A 20,425-nucleotide genomic window follows, 5' to 3' on the forward strand; every position below is an offset into this window, starting at 1 on the left:
AATCTCATTCACATTCATTGCAGTCTTATGTACACCTCTTCAAGTAAAGTGTTTTCATTTTGTTTTCTTCTCAGTGTATCTTGACAGAAAACACTTTTTTTTTGTCTGAAATCTATTCTGCTCTCAGTGAGAGTGTATCCGTACGGTGGCCAGGGAGGAAACTGTTCATATGTTTTATAAACTGTAATGGACGTTTGTCAATTCTTATGTCGGAGTGTCATAGCGAGTAAGTTGTGACGTGCAAATTTGGTTCCATGCTAATATTATGAGATTTGCTTTCCGCTGAACAGCCATGGGAGACGTAGCTAGATTTGTTTGCCTTTTTTTCTATTTGGGTTGTACTTTTGTTTGTTTTTGGGGCTTTTCCAGAAGATGCATCTCATCTCTGTTGTAATTCTATTTGGTGGAATGACACAATAAAGGTCTTGTTTGAGATTTGGAAGTTTTCTAGAATCTGAAATGAGGGTCTTTTGTTGTGTTGTACGAACAGCATTTTGTTAATTACAAGATTAACATGTCTGAACACCTTCAGGAAGAAGTACTGCTGTTTCTGAATGGTATCACCAACCAAACTTTCTCTGCTAGTAAGTGGATCCTTATTTTTTCTTACTTCAGCCATTTTAATTTTCAAGAGTTCACACATAGCTGATGATGGATTATAAAGTTTGTTTGGCATGCTGGCCCGGCAGAGAGACTGTCCCGGCACGTTTGCAAGACGAGAGGAAAGTTTGAGCTCAGGTAGATCTCGAGAACTCCCCTGCTGTAGTAGCTAATGAACAGATAGTGATTGCTCTTAAGAGATAACTAGTTACTAGGAGCATGTCCATGGTGTCGAAGGATTTCACATAAAATTTCACTAGATATTTTTCAAGAAACTTCTTTTCAACTTAAAGTGACATTTAAAGGCTTAACTGGGTTAATTAGGTTAACTAGGCAGGTTAGAGTAATTAGGAAAGTTATTATAAAACGATGGTTTGTTATGTAGACTATCGATGAAAAAAAATATATATAGCTTAAGAGGGCTAATAATCAATAATAATATGTATAATAATAATAATAAAATGGTTTTTAAAAAATGTAATTAATTATTTAATTTTAAATATTGTCATATATATATATATATATATATATATATATATATATATATATATATATATACATACATACATACATACATACATACATACATACATACATACACACACACACACACACACATATATATATATATATATATATATATATATATATATATATATATATATATATATATATATATATATATATATGTATGTATATATATATATATAAATATATATATATATATATATATATATATATATATATATATATATATATATATATATATATATATATATATATATATATATATATATATGATTTAAACATATTCACTTATGGTTCAAATTTGAATTACCCGGATAAGCCTGTGTTATTAGCTGTTGTTATCTGGGAATAACATACATTGGAATGTCACGACGGACCAATCGGAATCAAGTATTCTAGTTATCCGTGTATTTATATTGATTAATAAATGATTCATAGTGTGGAGTTATTATAAAGTGTTATCAAAAAAGAAACTCAAAAATGTTAGGAATCAGTTGAAGTCACTTGAAATTATATTTTGTTTTTGCTTGAACTATCACTTTGGGGCAATTGTGAAGGTCCAACCTCTAGCAAGGTGTGCATAATAAAGTGTCCAGACTGCAGTAGAGTTTCATTTCTGTCCCTTTTGCGCAAAAGACAGAGCGAGCGTGAAGGAGGTGTAGCTTTACTCCAGAGAGCCAGTAAATGAATCAATCTGTCAGCGCATGCAGCTTTCTGCCATTCCCCTCAGAGAATAAATGTCTCTGGATGTTTCCGTGTCTTCTCTATCTCAAAATCACAGAAGCGCATTATCCATACTTTCAGCCAAAATACCATCACTAAAATGATTTCCTCGCTTAGACAAATGTCAGCATTATTCTGTAGGGTTCAGAATGCGTGACTCGTCCTGCTCTTCAGTGATGTATGTTTATTTGACAGGATCAGTTAGTGAAACATTGCTGTCTCGCTCTACATTGTGTATGATGATCTTCACGCGCCTGCTGAGGCTCTTTGTCCTTTTAAATGTCTCCTTTTGTGTTGGCGACCTGTAATAAATGAGCGTGCGTTTAAAAGTGGCAGCTGTGTGAGAAGATTCGGGACAGAGGGATTTCCACACTCGCACCAAAACTGAGGATCGGCTCCAAACTTTAGTGTATGTACATCTGATACACTACCTGTTATGTATCGATACAAACAGTACAGCTTAAGTCAAAGAATTTATTTATTAATTTGTTTAAATATTTCCCAAATGATGTTCAATAGAGCAAGGCATTTTTCACAGTATATCTGATAATATTTTTTCTTCTGGAGTAAGTCTTATTTTGTATTATCTCGGCTAGAATAAAAGCATTAAACCATTTTAAGGTCAATATTATTAGCCTCTTAAGCAGTATTTTTTTCAACTGTCTGTTATACATTCTTTCATTCATTTTCTTGTCGGCTTAGTCCCTTTATTAATCCAGGGTCGCCACAGTGGAATGAACCGCCAACTTATCCAGCACATTTTTATGCAGCTGATGCCCTTCCAGCCGCAACCCATCTCTGGGAAACATCCACACACACTCATTCACACACACTTATACACTACAGACAATTTAGCCTACCCAATTCACATGTACCGCTTTGGACTGTGGGGAAACCAGAGCACCCAAAGGAAACCCATGCGAATGAAAGGAGAACATGCAAACTCCACATAGAAATGCCAACTGAGCCGAGGCTCAAACCAGCAAACCAGCAATCCAGCGACCTTCTTGCTGTGAGGCATGTTTTTTTTTTATTATTTACTATTATTATTTTTATTTTAGTTATCAACACCTGCTAGTGCCACGGAGAGCACATAAAATAAATTAAAATAAAATAAAATAAAATAAAATAAAATAAAATAAAATAAAATAAAATAAAATAAAATAAAATAAAATAAAATAAAATAAAATAAAATAAAATTAAATTAAATTAAATTAAATTAAATTAAATTGGGCTACACGGTGGCTCAGCAGTTAGCACTGTCGCCTTACAGCAAGGTTGCTGTTGTGAGTTCTGGCTGGGTCAGTTGGTATTTCTGTGTGGAGTTTGCATGTTCTCCATGTGTTGGCATTGGTGTCCTCCAAGAAAACGGGTCGGGTCTCCCCACAAGTTCTAAGAGATGCACTATAGGTGAATTGAAAAACCTAAATGGGCTGTAGTGTGTATGACTGAGTGTGTATGGATGTTTCCCAGTACTGGGTTGCAGCTGGAAGGGCATCCTCTGTGTGAAACATATGCTGGATAAGTTTGTGGTTCATTCTCCTGTGAGGACCCCTATGAATAAAAGGACTAAGCAAAAAGAAAATGAATGAATGAAAATAAATTCAATCCAATTAACCAATTTAATTCAATTCTGTATATATATATATATATATATATATATATATATATATATATATATATATATATATATATATATATATATATATATATATATATATATATATATATATATATATATATATATATATATATATATATATATATATATATATATATATATATATATATATATATATATTAGGGATGTAACGGTATTGTAAATACCGTCATACCGCAATATTAATTTTTTTCGATATTACCGCAGTCGCATGACTCTGTAAAACTATAGGTCTTCTGAGAAAATTTGCTCAGGCGAATGAAGCGAACGGGAGGTACCGGAAACTACAATTCCCATCAGCCCAGGCTTGGCCATAATCCCTTGCGGTCTGTTGTCGCTACAGATCCAGTAATGCGGAAATAAGTGTGCTGCTAGAAGCGGGGATGAAAAAGAGCTGGAAAACCCTAAAGCGGGTGTTGTCGCCGCGCGCGTACTGAATAGCGGTGTTGTTGCGCGAGTTCTTATCAGCTGTGTTGTCGCGCGCATACTGAATAGCGGTGTTGTCGCGCGAGTTCTTATCAGCTGTGTTGTCGCGCGCGTTCTGATCAGCTGTACTGTCGCGCGCGTACTGTAAAGCGGGGACGGAGCGTGTGTCGTGTCGCGGGGGCACTTTTGATCATTTTGGAAGGGAACTTTCTATCCAAGACTAAAAAGGGCATGTGCACTGCACAGGTTGAGCCCTGTGTGTGCACGTGCCTGCAAGTTGGGGAATACGACTAATAATCAGTCATGGGGACTGCAGAAACACAGCACACTGTTCAGATTGATGCAGACATGAGACCTCTATCTCACTCATGGTTTGCCCTCTCAAGTGGGGGAAAGACAATGCACAACGTTACCCACTGCTGTCAACCTGGGCCAAGTCATATCTCTCTTGTCCCAGAAACCTCAGTCCCAAATGAGAGGGTTTTTTTCTGTTGCAGGGGACATTGTAAATACCCAGAGATACCAGCTTTTACCAGATTATATTTATATGATAATTTTCCTTTAATCTGTGTGTCTGTGTGTGTGTGTGTGTGTGTGTGTGTGTGTGTGTGTGTGTGTGTGTGTGTGTGTGTGTGTGTGTGTGTGTGTGTGTGTGTGTGTGTGTGTGTGTGTGTGTGTAAATAGCAAAATAGCAAGATGTGGTAGATTATCACACTGTTATTGAGCAGTGTGTGACTTTATTTGTGTGTAAAACGTGCTCTGCATGCAGGTGACAGCGCGAGTCACTTTGTGGCAGAAATATGGCTTTGGTTCCCCAGTTTAAAGCACATGGACTGTGTGTAAGGGGCTGTGGGTGATGAAGTGTGACCTTGGATTACTGCCTCTTCAAAAGCACCATCATGACTCCGCTTTATGCCCTCAGTAGGGAGTTTGATGTGCCGTTTGCGCACAATAGTACGAAATTGGATTAGAGGAGAGAGCAGACGGGAATGTGTTTTAGTGGAAGAGGAGTTTGAGCAACTGAAACATTGTGAAGAGTTAGACAAGCGTGCCTTTCTGAGTGAAAGCTCTGCCGAAGCACAAAAGAAGACCATTTTTTTTTTTGGCGGTCTACTTTTATGCTAATTTTATTTCGCTTCAAAATCCATTCACACTAAAAGTGACATTTTAATCCAAACACAATTGAGAGCAGCAGTGTGAACAGCACAAAACCGAACCTGCACGAGTGTATGGTTTAACCTTTCTACTGAAAATAATGCAGGTCCATATAAAATGTCCTCCAGTAATATTGGCACCCTTGGTAAAATGCTGGGGGAAAACGTTTTTGGGTTTAACCTTTTCGCTCACAATCTTAGTAAGAAAGAAAAAAATGAAGACGCGTGTTTGTTTTTAAATGAGAGCAGTTTCTTTTCTTTTTTCGCTTGCCGTTGTGCTGCATGATATAATTTCTTGCACTGATGGTGGACATGAGCATTTGTAAAGTTCAACAACAACAATAGCAGCTCTTTTCTTTGGTTTTACAGATTGAGGAATAAACAAGTTTAGCCTGTGTTTTCTCATATGTATAAAAAAAGGAGGTCAAAGGTAAGACATGTACTGTTCCTAGTCACATAAAAATGCAAAGCATCAGTAAAGATATTAAATATGTTGAATTCCTAAATATACAGGGGTATACCAATAATTGTGGCAGATTTATAATGTACATATACACTTCATGGCAAAAGTCTTGTCATCGATCCCAGTTTACAACAAATAATAACTTGACTTCTAGTTGATCATTTGGAAAAGTTTCAGAAGGTGGATTTTTCAGATGAATCATCTGTTGAGCTGCATCCCAATCATCACAAATACTGCAGAAGACCTACTGGAACCCACATGGACTCAAGATTATCATAGAAATCGGTCAAGTTTGGTCAAGGAAAAATCATGGTTTGGGGTTATATTCAGAATGGGGGCGTGCGAGAGATCTGCAGAGTGGATGGCAACATCAGCAGCCTAAGGTAGGATTGGGCAGCCCAGGATTGGGCAGCCCAGTCACCAGGCATGAACATTATTAAGTGTGTCTGGGGTAAGATGAAGGAGGAGGCATTGAAGATGAATCCAAAGAATCTTGATGAACTCTGGGAGTCCTGCAAGAATGCTTTCTTTCCCATTCCAGATGAATTTATTAATAAGCACGGATGTATGGATGCAGTCCTCCAAGCTCTTGGGAGTCATATACAATATTCATTATTTTTCCACTGCAGCATGACTTTATATTTTATACTGTACATTATTTCTGTTAAGTGAGAATACTTTTGTCTTAGCAAAGTCAGACTTTACTGTCCTAACTAAAGAATTGAAAATCAAGGCATGATCATATTTTATTTTGTTAAAATAAGCGTATTCTAGAGGCTTTTGCCTTTCATATAAGCCACTTCTGATACCAAATGATCAACTAGAAGTCAAGGATTTTCCAAACCTTTCAACAAAAACTTTCCCCCTTTCCCACAGCTGTAGCAATTTCTAGCCAAGAATAATTGGTCATGTGGTTATCTCTATGATCACAGATTATTAAGATGTCGGTACAGTCATACTCTTTCAGATAAAATCTCTTCGAAGTGATACATTGAACTCAAATCAAATGCAGCGCTGCACCCAAAGCAAACCTTTGCAAACTCTGCGATGACGGCACATTGCCGCGCTCACTCAGGTGAACTAGTGGACGCATCGAGTATTACTATGACAAATGTTTTATGCACCGGATGCTCTTCCAGCCCAGCACTGAGAGTACTATAAGCTGTGGTTACACAGCACTTTTCTCCCCAAAGACTTCCATTCAGACGCACGCAAAAGCAGCAGACCAGAAATGCAAGCTCATGTGACAAGTTTGGCAGTTCGCTGCTTTGCGAAGTTCAAGCTTGGTGAACGTTGACCTACGAAATCGCATCACTTGACTGTGTGAGACCAATAGAAGATCAAAACATGACCTTTCTGTACAACAAGTAAAAACATGGACCAATCACTCGCTTTTTTAAATGTTTTATCATCTTGTTTAATCCCGCCCCTTTTCACAGTGCCATACGACAGAATTCTGACTGCAGCATAATTCATGAACCCCCAGTCCTGGGAAACACCCATATACTCTCTCTCATTCATACACACACACTCTCATACATTACAGCCAATTTAGTTTATTTAATTCACCTATACCACATGATCAAAAGATTAAAGAAGTCTTATTTTCTAAAGGTGAGATGTGAGCACTCAATGATATGATGCTAAACTAAAATCAGGTTAAAAAGGAAATTACCAGGAAACAAAACTGTATTTGGTGAAATTACATCAAAGCTATTGGCCAGTGCTTTGGAGAGCTTGCACATGTGTTCTCACACTCACACTCACACTCCCTGGTGTCTTTCTTTAGCACCACCCATCGTCATCAAACACTTTCCTCCTGGCAAGGTGAAGCTCTGCTGAAGTTAGATTATTAATGAGAGACGCTGAGAGATTCAAGCAGTCAACACCAGCCAGTGTTTGAAGCGTGCATGTGTGTGTGTGGTCAGTACTGGTTCTCCCTGGTGTGAAGCGGCCACAACAACTTTTCCAAACCCAGTCAGACCAATTAATCAGATTCACTCTCAGTGGATCTCTGTGTATGTGTGTGCGTGTGTGTGTTTCATACCTCTAATCCTCTGAGATTTTGCCTAACAAACATAAAGACACATTCAAGGTCTTGTACATCATAAGAGCACCTGAACCTCTCTGTTCTATTAAAAGATCCGATTCAGACACCAAAAAGTTATTTGACTGTAAATGTGTTATGTTATATTTTTAAACAATGTAAAAATAAATAAATAAATAAATGAAAATAGTTGATAATGAAGATAAAATATTAGTTTTACTACTATGTATATTGTTTAACAGTTGCCATATTATTACTGTGAATAGCTGTGCAATATTCTGCAATAACAGCACTCTTACAGCCTCTTCACTCTTGTGTATTACTCCACCCACACAGAGTGACAGCAGGTCAATAGACTCACTAATGTTTGACAAATTGCAGCTGTTGGAGAACATAATGTACTTTTCAGGCCTTTTTAGGTGAGAACAAATTTATTTAGATTGCAACTTTGTAGTTTATTTATAAGGATTGTGCCAGTTAAAAAGTGTATAGATTCAGAGATTCAGCGTGTCTGCAGCTATCAGTGTGTCATACTGAGAAGAGCAAAGACGGTTGTGCAACAAGATGGCGAGAGAGCTGTCTAATAAGTCCTTAGGGGAGAATTTATTTTTTTTTTTTTGTATTTCAATCTACATCTGATCAAATCACTATAAAACAGGTAAGTGACATTCTAAGTCGATCTCTCTCTTTTGTATGTTGTAGTGCTATACCATATTATTCTGGTAGTTTTGGCTTTTTCAGGGTTAATTATTGTGGTCTCCCGATTGCAACAGAGAAATCTCTGTAGACTGATGGCATTTCATGCCATTTAGCCTAGCAAAATCACCTGTTTTGTCATCCCTTTAGACATTATGCTAGAGAATCATTCAAACACTAGCTCTAAAGTGACGATGGTGAAGTAGCAATGGTTTCTGCTGTTCTGACGTCAGCTGCACATGTGAACGAATGGTGGAAGGAAAAAAGGATTTTTGATACTCAATATATACTCTATATACACAATTATGCCCTCAAACTGTAGCATAAACGCAATATCACACTCAAAAAATTACTTAAAGGGGCTAATAATTTTGACCTTAAAATGTTGTTTAAAAAATTTAAAACTGCTTTTACTCTCGCTGAAATTAAACAAAAAATTCTCCAGGAGAAATTTTTTTGCAGACATACTGTGAAAATGTCCTTGCTCTGTTAAACATCATTTGGGAAATATTTAAAAAAATAAATAAATAAATAAACAGGGGGTAATAATTCTGACTTCAAATGTATATATAATGCATTTACTAACATGAATAAACATTGAACAATACATTAATGGTGGTATTTCTTCATGTTAATAATGAAAATACAGTTGTTCCAAAGCAAGGATTTGGATGTTAATAATACATTAGTAAATGTTGAACTATGAATAATAAATAAATGTGGTACAATAATTGTTCATAATAAATACATTAACTAATGACACCTTATTGTAAAGTGTGACCAAGATATTAGAGCAGAAAATTATGAAGATGTGGCTCAGGTTTACATCAATTTAACTAATAAGGGGGGAAAATAATAAAGTAAGCTCTCGCAGAGTAAAGATATTTGAACAACTCAGGATTATACTGCCAAAGAACTATTCTTCTCTCTGACAAAGCTTTGAAACTTTTATTGAATATATTCCAGGAAAATTTTTGCATTCTCTCACTGTTTTATACATCAACATATGTTCATGAGCAGAATCTGATCTGAAGAGAGAAATAAAAGCTAAATGACATCCACTTTCACTCTATAATGTAGGTCAATCTGTACTTCAAAACAATGAATAGTGAGCGAACATCTAAACATTTGATTTCAACACTATATAACTATACCTCTGGCTTACATGAATGCTATTATAATGTCAGGGACATACTGGATGCAATTAATGTTGCATTATGAACTCTCCTTGGCAAGTCATAAAGCACAGGAACTAGTGAAGAGCTGGAGATGAATAGAGCGATATCTGTGAATATGTGCAGAACTGGTGTCACTAATTAATTCTGGCGATGAGCAGCTCTGGCATGAACAGACACCATCAGGTGCGCCTCACTGGAACACAGCAGAAACCCTGAGCTCCACAGATGAACTGATTTTATTAAAAGTTAATGCCTCTGGTGACCCGAGCTGCGACACGGCAAATCATCACCATCTGCATAGCAATGAAATCTGTTCACGATCAGAATCTTACCAGCATTCAACTGCTGCCTTAAGAAAGTATTTACAAAAGCTGCTTAAAACTTTGTGCTTTTTTTATGTTCAGATTGCTGTAGTGTGCATACTGTTGCTGTTTTAACATGAAAAGACACTTAAGCAGTTTTCTTTATGAAGCCAGCGCTTCTGAATGAACCCAGCAGGCACAGGACGTCCACAAAATGTCAGATTGACATTGTACCCCAGCGTTGTGAGGACGTTGCATTTTGTTTGGAAGTGAAAATCAGGTTGATGTCAAAACCCAACAAGTCAATGTCCAACCTAAAATCAACCAAATATCAACGTCTAATAATGTTATAGCTTGATGCTTTGTAGATATTACCACTATGCCATCTATCAGACTTTGGAGTTTGGTTGCCAAACCTGATGAACAAATGTCAGTATTTGACGTCAATATGACGTTGGCTTAAGATGTTAGTTCGACATTGAATTTTGGTCACTTTCTAACAACCTAAAATCAACCAAATATCAACTTCATTTGATGTTGTTTTTGAATGTCAAAATAGCACTGTCCTTAGATGCTGGCTAGACATTGAATTTTGGTCGTACATTGATTTTTGAAGTAGGTGGGTGGGTGGGTGGATGGATGGATGGATTGACAGAGTAAGTACTGTAGGTAGATTGGTGGATGGATGGATGGATGGATGGATGGATGGATGGATGGATGGAGAAGATACTGTAGGTCGGTTAGTCTGTCGGTCGGTCTGCCAGTCGGTGGATGGATGGATGGATAGATAGAGTAGGTACTGTAGGTAGATTGGTCGGTCAGTGGATGGATGGAAAGCTAGAATAAGTACTGTAGGTCAGTCGATGGAAAGATGGATGGATGAATGGATGGATAGATGGATGGATAGATAAATAGACAGAGTAGGTACTGTAGGTAGGTAGATCAGTCGGTTGATTGGTCGATTGGCGATTGGTCGGTCGGTCGGTGGATGGATGGATAGATGGATGGATGGATGGATGGATGGATGGATGGATGGATGGATGGATGGATGGATGGATGGATGGATAGACAGACAGACAGAGTAGGTACTGTAGGTAGATCGGTCTGTCAGTTGGTGGATGGATGGATGGACGGACGGACAGGTAATTTAATTTAAGTAAAACGGTCATTAAATTCAGTTGGTGGATGGATGAATTGGATGGATATATAGATATAGATAGATAGATAGATAGATAGATAGATAGATAGATAAATAGATAGATAGATAGATAGATAGATAGATAGATAGATAGATAGATAGATAGATAGATAGATAGATAGATAGATAGACAGACAGACAGACAGACAGGCAGACAGACAGACAGACAGACAGACAGACAGAGTAGGTACTATAGGTAGATCAGTCGTTCGGTCGATGGATGGATGGATGGATGCATAATGGATGGACAGACAGACAGAGTTGGTAGACACTAGGTAGATCGGTCGGTCGGTGGGTAGATGGATGGATGGATGGATGGATGGATGGATGGATGGATGGACGGACAGACGGACGGTCGGACAGAGTAGGTACTGTAGGTTGGTCAATCGATGGATGGATGGATAGATGGATGGACAGATGGACAGAGTAGGTACTGTAGGTAGATTGGTTGGTTGGTCGGTCGGTAGGTGGATTAATGAATGGGTGGGTGGGTTGGTAGGTAGGTAGGTAGGTAGGTAAATAGATTGAGTAGGTACTCTAGGTAGATCGGTCGGTCGGTGGGTGGATGGATGGAAAATTGTGCTTATAATACCTTTTTAACTCATTATGATATAATTATTATATTACTATTAAACAAATATAGAACATCATGTTTTTATAGTTTAGCCAATGTTTTAACACCCTAAAAACTTCAACATGAATATGTAAATATCTACATGGATGAGCAAATGAGCAAACTGCATTTATTCTCAAACCCATTCATGCATGCCAAGCCTCGCTACTTTTATTTTATTATTTTTCTTTCTCAGACACTCATTGCTCTTTCTTTCAGTTGTTACGTTCCTGCGCACAGCTTTTGAATTCCGGCTTAATTAAGAGCGTAATGAAATCCTCTGTTGTTCTGGAGCCACTGCTGTGAAAGCTCTGATTCGCCCAGATTCCAAACCCCAGTCAATTAACGCAAATCCAGTTGAACAGTAAATATTAAAGCGATTAATGGTTCTGAAGGCAGGCTGCTGTCTCACATGCTGGTTTATGTTGCATGTGGCATGTGATTTTTCTCCTGTGATCTCGGCAGAGTCTCAGTTTTATGTCTGCCAGTCTATCCTCCTACTTGAAGAAATATTCAGTTCATCTCAGTGGGCATCTTGATGTCAAAATGCATCAACAAACAGGTCAAGAAATAAATTAAAAATGCAAATTGATTTGATGTCAAAACCTTGACGTCTATTTGACATCAACACATTGATGCCCTTTTGACAACCAAAGCTTCAATTCCAAGTTTTAAACTTGCGCTGAATTTTGTTTCATTGCAAGTCAATGCAAATAACACATCAACAATTCACCATAGGCTCACTCTGAAAACGTAGACCTATATACGTTTTTGGAGAGCATGAATTATGTAGCCTAAGCTACTTATGGCTGCATTTCTTCATTCAAGCAAACAATATGGGGGCGGTCTGTCGACCTTCATTTCTCGCTAACCAGCTGATCGCTTGTATGTGGAAAGCTTTTCCGCTGTTACCAGATTGTTTAGTAGCTCAACACATAAGTCAGCGCACTTGAGATGCAAAAAGGAGTTGACCGTGAAGACATGGGTTTGAGTCTGGTGAAGAACAGTTCCAAAAACTACTGCGGTAGGAGAAGCTGCGTCAATCTTTTTGTTATCTAATAAATGACTTGTGCCTCAGAAGGTAATCCTGACACGCAGGAGGCGTTTGAAGGTGTCAAACGCGGAGCACAGACGCTCTTGATTCTGAAGGTCATTAATAATATAAAAACACTTATTACTTTATGCGCATATGCAAAATGCACAATAAAATAGGTGGATGGAAACATAGCTACTGGGAAACATCCATACACACACACATGTTTGTTTTTGTGAAAAGTGGGGACATTACATAGGTTTCCATTCATTTTATACTGTCCAAACCATATATTATATTGCCCTCAACCCACCCCACCCCTAAACCCAACCATCACAGGAGAATGTGTGCAGCTTTACTCTCTGATTAAACTCATTCTGTAGGATTTATAAGCATTTTGAGAAAGGGGGACGTCACCAATGTCCTCATATTTCAACTCCTTTTTGTAATACTAGTGTCATACCTATGTCATTGTACAGATTTGTGTCCTAATATGTCACAAAAACACGTACACATGCACACACATGCACACTCACACACACACACACACACACACACACACACACACACACACACACTATGGACAATTCACCAGTACAGCACGTCTTTGGACTTGTGGTGGAAACTGGAGCACCTGGAGGAAACCCACACCAACTATAATGCAATTATATATTTGTATAATTTTTTTTTTTTTTTATCTGTGGCTAGTATGTTTTGTAAATATATAAACAGATGTTTCAACATACTCCTAACATATACATTCTCTGTGAATTTAGTTTTCAAGTTGTTACTGCAAATGCCGCATCCATAAAGCTAGAACTGCTCAACTCATAAAGATACAAAACCACTTGTGGGAGAGCAAATAGTGAGGAAACTGTACATTTTTGTGTGAACTATCCCTTTAAATCTTCAGCTGATTCACTACAAACTAAACTGCTGGGTTTTAAAGTGTATGCAAAGCGATTATAAGTTTAGAAAGTTAAATTATACAGCTGCTGTTTAACTTCATAGTACTTCATTCAGCGCGAGAGGGGGGGACTTTTACTTTGACAGGTCTTCTGAGGAACTTTCAAAAACAGGGACGGAACAGGCTGATCGGGATGCAAAGCACAACTTAAGTTTGGGATGGCTTGATTGGGGTGCTCGCTGTGCCAACGTAACGTGATAGCATTGGAATTATGTCTTCTGAAATGTACTTGTGTTGGATAATTATGCTTCTGACAGGAAGTCCCATGGAAGAGCCGGGGCGGCTAATTTCAATAAGGGTAAACAATCGCTGGCACCTCTTTTGACGGCCATGTTTTAATTAGAGGCAAATCCAACACATGCGCTGACATTACTTTGGAGAAGGACGAGAAAATGAAAGCCTGCCTGAGGTTATTTATGACTGCCAGTTGGCACAAACACATGCACATAAACAGCCCTGTCTAGAAATGGGTTTTGATGCATTATTTGTGCGTATACAGTGTCAGTCTCTGCGATTAGTTTGGGATTAAGAACTCCTTTAGCAGACTGATTCGGGGTGATACATTAGCAGTGTGATAGATTTTCTTTATTTCTATTGTACTGTGAGATTAAAAGGCTGAGTGTGAGAGAATTGTCATGTATTAATCACCTTTTTATTGCCAGTGTGTGAACAGCTTGTTTGGTGAACAGACCACAGTTTAAGATTATATTCATTAAAATCCTCTCTTCAGCTTTCCAAATGTTCACAATCTGTAACTCGGGATTGAAACAAATCTGTCTTCTCACTAAATGCCATTCAAACAAAGTAAATAAGACAATGAGGTTCATATGTCTACAGGTCCACATCTTTAGCTTTTGAAAAGTTCACACACAGTAAAAATGCAATTGCTTCATGTTGTCCCAACACAAATTGACAGTGTTGGGCAAGCTACCTAAAAAATGTAGTGAGCTAAGCTATTAGCGAGTCTATTTAAAATGTAGCTTAACTGCAGTAAATGCTAACCTCTGGGAAAAGTAGCAAGCTAAGCTAAAAGCTATTTGGCAAAAGTAGCTTAGCTACATCTAAGCTATTTTTGCGATGTTTTTTAATTAAAGCAATCTAATCTTATTCAATCAAAGCTTAGTGATCAATAAAACTGAAACATATAATGCATAATTGTTCAGTTCAATTATTTACTTCAAATAATATGCTGTATGAAATTAAAGCATATAACAGCACAAACTAAAATTTCAATAGAACCAGGTGTACACATTTAAAATACTTTAGTAATTTATTGTATGGGAAATATTTAGGAATAAGCATTATATTGTTTTGTATATCTACAACTCTTCATTAATAAATTACACTACAGTTCATGAACTAGTAATTACCATAGTATACTTTAGCCTTTACTACAGTAAAATATATATGTTTACTCACAACTATATAAATGTTTACTCACAACTATATATATATATATATATTATTTAGTATTTCATCACTGTAAGATAACCAGCAATTGATTTAAAAGACAATAAATAACTCAGTGATTGGATTTGAGTGAGGTTTATCAGTATACAATTATATATAATTTTTCCAACAATTTCATTAATTCATTCATTCATTCATTCATTCATTCATTCATTCATTTTCCTTCCACTTAGTCCCTTATTAATCAGCGGTCGTCAAAGCAGAAATGAACCACACACTACTCTGGCATTTCTTTTACGCAGCGGATGCCCTTCCAGCCACAACCCAGTACTGGGAAACATCCACTCACATTCACACACACTCAGACACTATGCTCAATTTTGCTTACCCAAATATACCTATAGCGCGTGATTTTGGACTGTGGGGGATATCGGCGCACACGAAAGAAACCCACGTGAACACGGGAAGAACATGCAAACTCCACACAGAAATGCCAACTGGCCAAGCCGAGGCTCGAACCAACGACCTTCTTGCTGTGAGGCGATTTTGCTACCCACTCCACCACCCTTTTACTCAATGTAAACAGTAAGAGAGAGAGAGGTGCTACAGTACTCTTTTTTTTTTTTTTTAGCAAATACAGGATGTTACTTCCTAAATGCATCATCCACTGCAGCAAACTTAGACATTTCCCATCATTTCATCAGCTTCTTTTAGCAAATAACCAGTGGACAATCCGCAGGCAGGAGAGTCACAGCTATTGTGACCTCTTCCCAGACACACACACACACACACACACACACACACAAACACAGACACATTCACTATTAAAGTAATGTTTTTGCAAAGATTTAACACTCTGTTACATCCTGTGGCATTTTAATATTGTAGAGCTTGACCCAAAATTGAGCAGGTTGGTATGTTTCCACCTTATTTTTAGCTGTTTGAGTTTATCGATTCCAAATGGCATCCAGGCTCAAATTCATCTGTCACTTGCTGGAAGCCAAATTAGACTGCAGACAATACCGCATGACCTCATCCTTGAAAATGAAGAACAAAACCACACAAGGTTAAAGACAACACCACTGAGATGACATTATATGAATGTGCACTTCTGTATAGGGAAGACACAAATAAGCATGGCTTGTGTTTAAACAATGTGTAGTGCTTTATTAGCCATTGAAAATTCAAAAGACACTTATTAAATCTCAGTTTTTGTCTGTTTTTGGTCAATGCCATGGTGGTTACTGAAATCTGTGTTTACATTTGCACAGTGAACCATTTCTGGTCACATTATGTTCTAAAAGGGACAAAAATACATTGCATACTGTCATCATTTACTACCTCCATTTATTCCAAACCTGTTTGAATTTCCATCATCTGGTGAACACTAAAGAAGACATTTTGAATAATGGTGAAAACAGATTCACTGGATCCCTTATGTATTCAGCGATTCACTGATTCACTTGTGTTTGTAGGCTTATCTCTGATTGTCAGTCTGTTTTGACTCCTCAGAATGATTCACTTGATCACTTATATTTTCAGAGTGATTCACTGAATCTCTTGTGTTTGCAGGCTCATCTCTGATTGTCAGTCTGTTTTGACTCTTCAGAATGATTCACTTGATCACTTATGTTTTCAGAGTGAATCACAGAATCTCTTGTGTTTGCAGGCTTATCTCTGATTGTCAGTCTGTTTTGACTCTTCAGAATGATTCAATGGATCACTTATATTTTCAGAGTGATTCACTGAATCTCTTGTGTTTGTAGGCTTATCTCTGATTGTCAGTCTGTTTTGACTCTTCGGAACGATTCAATGGATACCTTACGTTTTCAGAGTGATTCACTGAATATCTTGTGCTTGCAGGCTTATCTCTGATTGTCAGTCTGTTTTGACTCTTCGGAATGATTCAATGGATCACTTATGTTTTCAGAGTGAATCACAGAATCTCTTGTGTTTGCAGGCTTATCTCTGATTGTCAGTCTGTTTTTACTCTTCAGAATGATTAACTGGATCACTTATGTTTTCAGAGTGATTCACTGAATCTTTTGTGTTTGCAGGCTTATCTCTGATTGTCAGTCCAGAAGAAAAAAAATATTATCAGACACACTGTGAAAATGTTGGGATATATTTGAAAAAGAATAAAAATATATTTTTTTTCTAGAATAAAGCAATGAAATTAAATGGTAACTACAGAAATAATTTAACTTATTTCTCTAGAGAACAAACAAGTCTCCTCTTAAGTTTAAAGGTTAAATGCATTAGTTGCTTTTTCATAGCCAAGATGTGCACAGATTGTCCAAAATAAACAAATAAATGAAAAATAACATTGAGACCTTCCATCACCCACTACAATAGGTTGTTTAAAGCTTGTCGACGGATTTTTCTGTGAAAGATTTCTTTTTCCAAGGAAAGTCAAGCCGTTTACACACTCACGAGAGCTTCTTTCATTTCTACTGTAAGTCAGCCACAGTCTCATGTGTGTCTGTTTGTATTTCTCGTAAGAAACTAGAGAAACATTTGAAGCAAAAATAAGACAGAGCAACCTCTGAGAAATACAATCTTCTTCTATGTCAGAGTAGATTAGCATGGCTTGAATTGGAAACATCATCTGATTAGTATTTGTAGAAATCTTTGGAACTGTCTGCACTTACAATGCCACCAGGATTTGATTTCCTCCATGCTTTAGATTTCAAGCATGCCAGTTTTCCTCTTTGTTTGCCTGTCTCCATCTCCCTCTGTGGGTTTTGTCCCTGTTGTTTTTACCTCACTGTCTGACTCTAGAATAGCAAATGAGAGAGTAATCGTGTCGTCCTCTCAACTCCTCGTATCTCAGATTTCCTCACAACTGTTTTCTTCTTCAGGGTTTGTAAACCGTGAGCTTCCTACGGCTGCAGTTGTGCACAGCATACTATAGACATGCTTGAAGGTTTCATTTGAACGTTGAATCAATCTATGTTCGCCAGAATCCAGAGGTAGCAGCTCACTAGTTTATAAAACAGTCAAAAGGGAAAAGTTCAGTTGCTCAGAGGCTGCTCTTCATAGCTCAAGAAACATCTCAGTTATATATATCGATTACAACTGTCAATTTTAATTGTTCTAAAATTACCTTTAAATAAGGAATAAAGTATATTTATTTATGACATAAAAATCTATTTATTTTCTTTAGATAACAAAATGAAAAACAAACATGTATTTAAAAAAGTAAAGTTAATGTAGTTCAGATATTATTTTCTTATTAAGTGCTAAAAGAAATCTATCAATTAATCTATCTGTGTATCTATCCAACCCATCCATCCATCATCCAACCCACCCATCCAACCCATCCATCCATCCATCTATCCATCCATCCATCCATCCAACCCATCCATCCATCATCCGACCCACCCATCCATCCATCATCCGATTTGACCCATTCATCATTCAACCCATCCATTCAATCCATCCATCCAACCATCCATCCATCCATCCATCCATCCATCATTCGACCCATCCATTCAACCCATCAAACCATCAGACCCATCTATCATCCAACTTACCCACTTATTCATCCAACCATCCATCTATCATCCCACCCACCCATCCATCTATCCATCCATTCATCCATCCATCCGACATCTGACCCACCCACCCATTCATGCATCCGACCCAACCATCCATCCGTCCATTATCAGTCCATCCATCTCCGAGCCATAAATCCATCCACCATCCTAGCCATCCATCCATCCAACCTATCCATGTATCATTTACCCCCCCACCCATACATCATCCGACCCGTCCATCCATCCATTCATACATCCAACCCGTCCATTCATCATCTGACCCATTCACCCATCCATCCATCCATCCATCTGAACCATCCGACCCACCCACCCACTTACCCACCCCTCCATCCAACCATCCATCCATCCATCAATCAGACCCATCTATCATCTGACCTGTCCATCTGACACATCCATCCATCATCTGACCCACCCATCCATCCATCATCTGACCCACCAATCCATCCATCCATCCATCAATCCATCATCCAATCCACCCACCTATCCATCCATCATCCGACCCCCTGATTAAACTTAACTATATGACATTGCACACATTATACCACAACCCATTCTCTGCTCATCCATGACTAACTTTACATCTACAACATTCATGATTTCATGGTTAGTTTAGTTTATAATTTAAATTCAGTGCAGCTCAGTTTCTCAAAACAGATTTGTGACCATTTTCCATTATAATCTCACCTCTGAGCTCAATCCGTTACCAGCATTTACAAGCAGACATTCATATTTAATCTCCTTGACTAAGTCTAAGTAGTTGTTTTACACATGTCTTAAACTTGTAAAGGCATGCATGGCCATTCAGAGATAGTTCTTGTTTTATTGTTAAAGTAATGAAATGTTCTTCAAAGGCTTTTCTGCATAACACATTGAGGGATAATCACCATAATCAGACTTTCCAGCTAAATGAGAAGCGTTTGAGTCGAGTAGTACTGCATGATTATTGTTTGAGAGTTTCAACTCCTGTCTGATTATAAAGGACGGCGGAGCCAGGGGGTGGTGCTGGCCAAATGGATATCATTATGAACCTGAGAATAATGCCTTGCTCCTAACCCCGGATTGTTCCTGGAGGGCATTTCCCGCAATTAAACTTTAGATAGCGCTGTGTGCTTCATGGCCAATAAGCAAAAGGGAATTAAAGCAGCAGTTGATACTTAAAAGCTAATCATGCATCAATTTGCTTCTAGTGGAAAGTCCATTTGCAGCATGTGTGGGGGTGCTTGAAAAGTTTATTGCTGGATCAGTCATTCGGTTCATGTTGTAAAGGCTGGTTTCACATAGGAAGTTTGGCATGAGAGTTATATTACAGTTAAGTTGGTTTTAACCCTTTAACAGGCATCGTAACTGCCTGGTTGGCCTTAAAGGAACACTCCATTTTCCTTTTTTTTTAACTCCTCTAGAATTGAGCTTTACCATTTTTAAAACAGTTTTCTATTTAGATGATCTCTGGGTCTGGCGGTAACATTTTTAGCTTAGCTTAGCATACATTTTTGAAATTGAATAGACCATTAGCATCTCACTCAAAAAAATATCAAGTTTTTTGATAATAATCCTATTTAAAATGTGACTCTTCTGTACATTATGTACCAAGACATGCCCTTCCAGCCGCAACCCATCACTGGGAAACGACTTGTTGCAATTCAATGAATTAAATTCGACAAACTTAATTTATGATAGTTTTCAGTAATAAATTAAGTGTAACAAGTTCTAGGAATTTATTTATGGCAAGTATAAGTATTGTTCACTATTAATAGTGAGCAATACTTGCACTTGCCACAAAACATAAAAGTATTATTATTATTATTATTATTATTATTATATTAAAATGAAGGAAACTGTTTGTATTGTAATAAAATATATTATATTA

The sequence above is a fragment of the Danio rerio genome, chromosome 1, assembly GCF_052040795.2.
Source record: "Danio rerio strain M-AB ecotype USA chromosome 1, GRCz13ab, whole genome shotgun sequence".
NCBI lineage: Eukaryota > Metazoa > Chordata > Actinopteri > Cypriniformes > Danionidae > Danio > Danio rerio.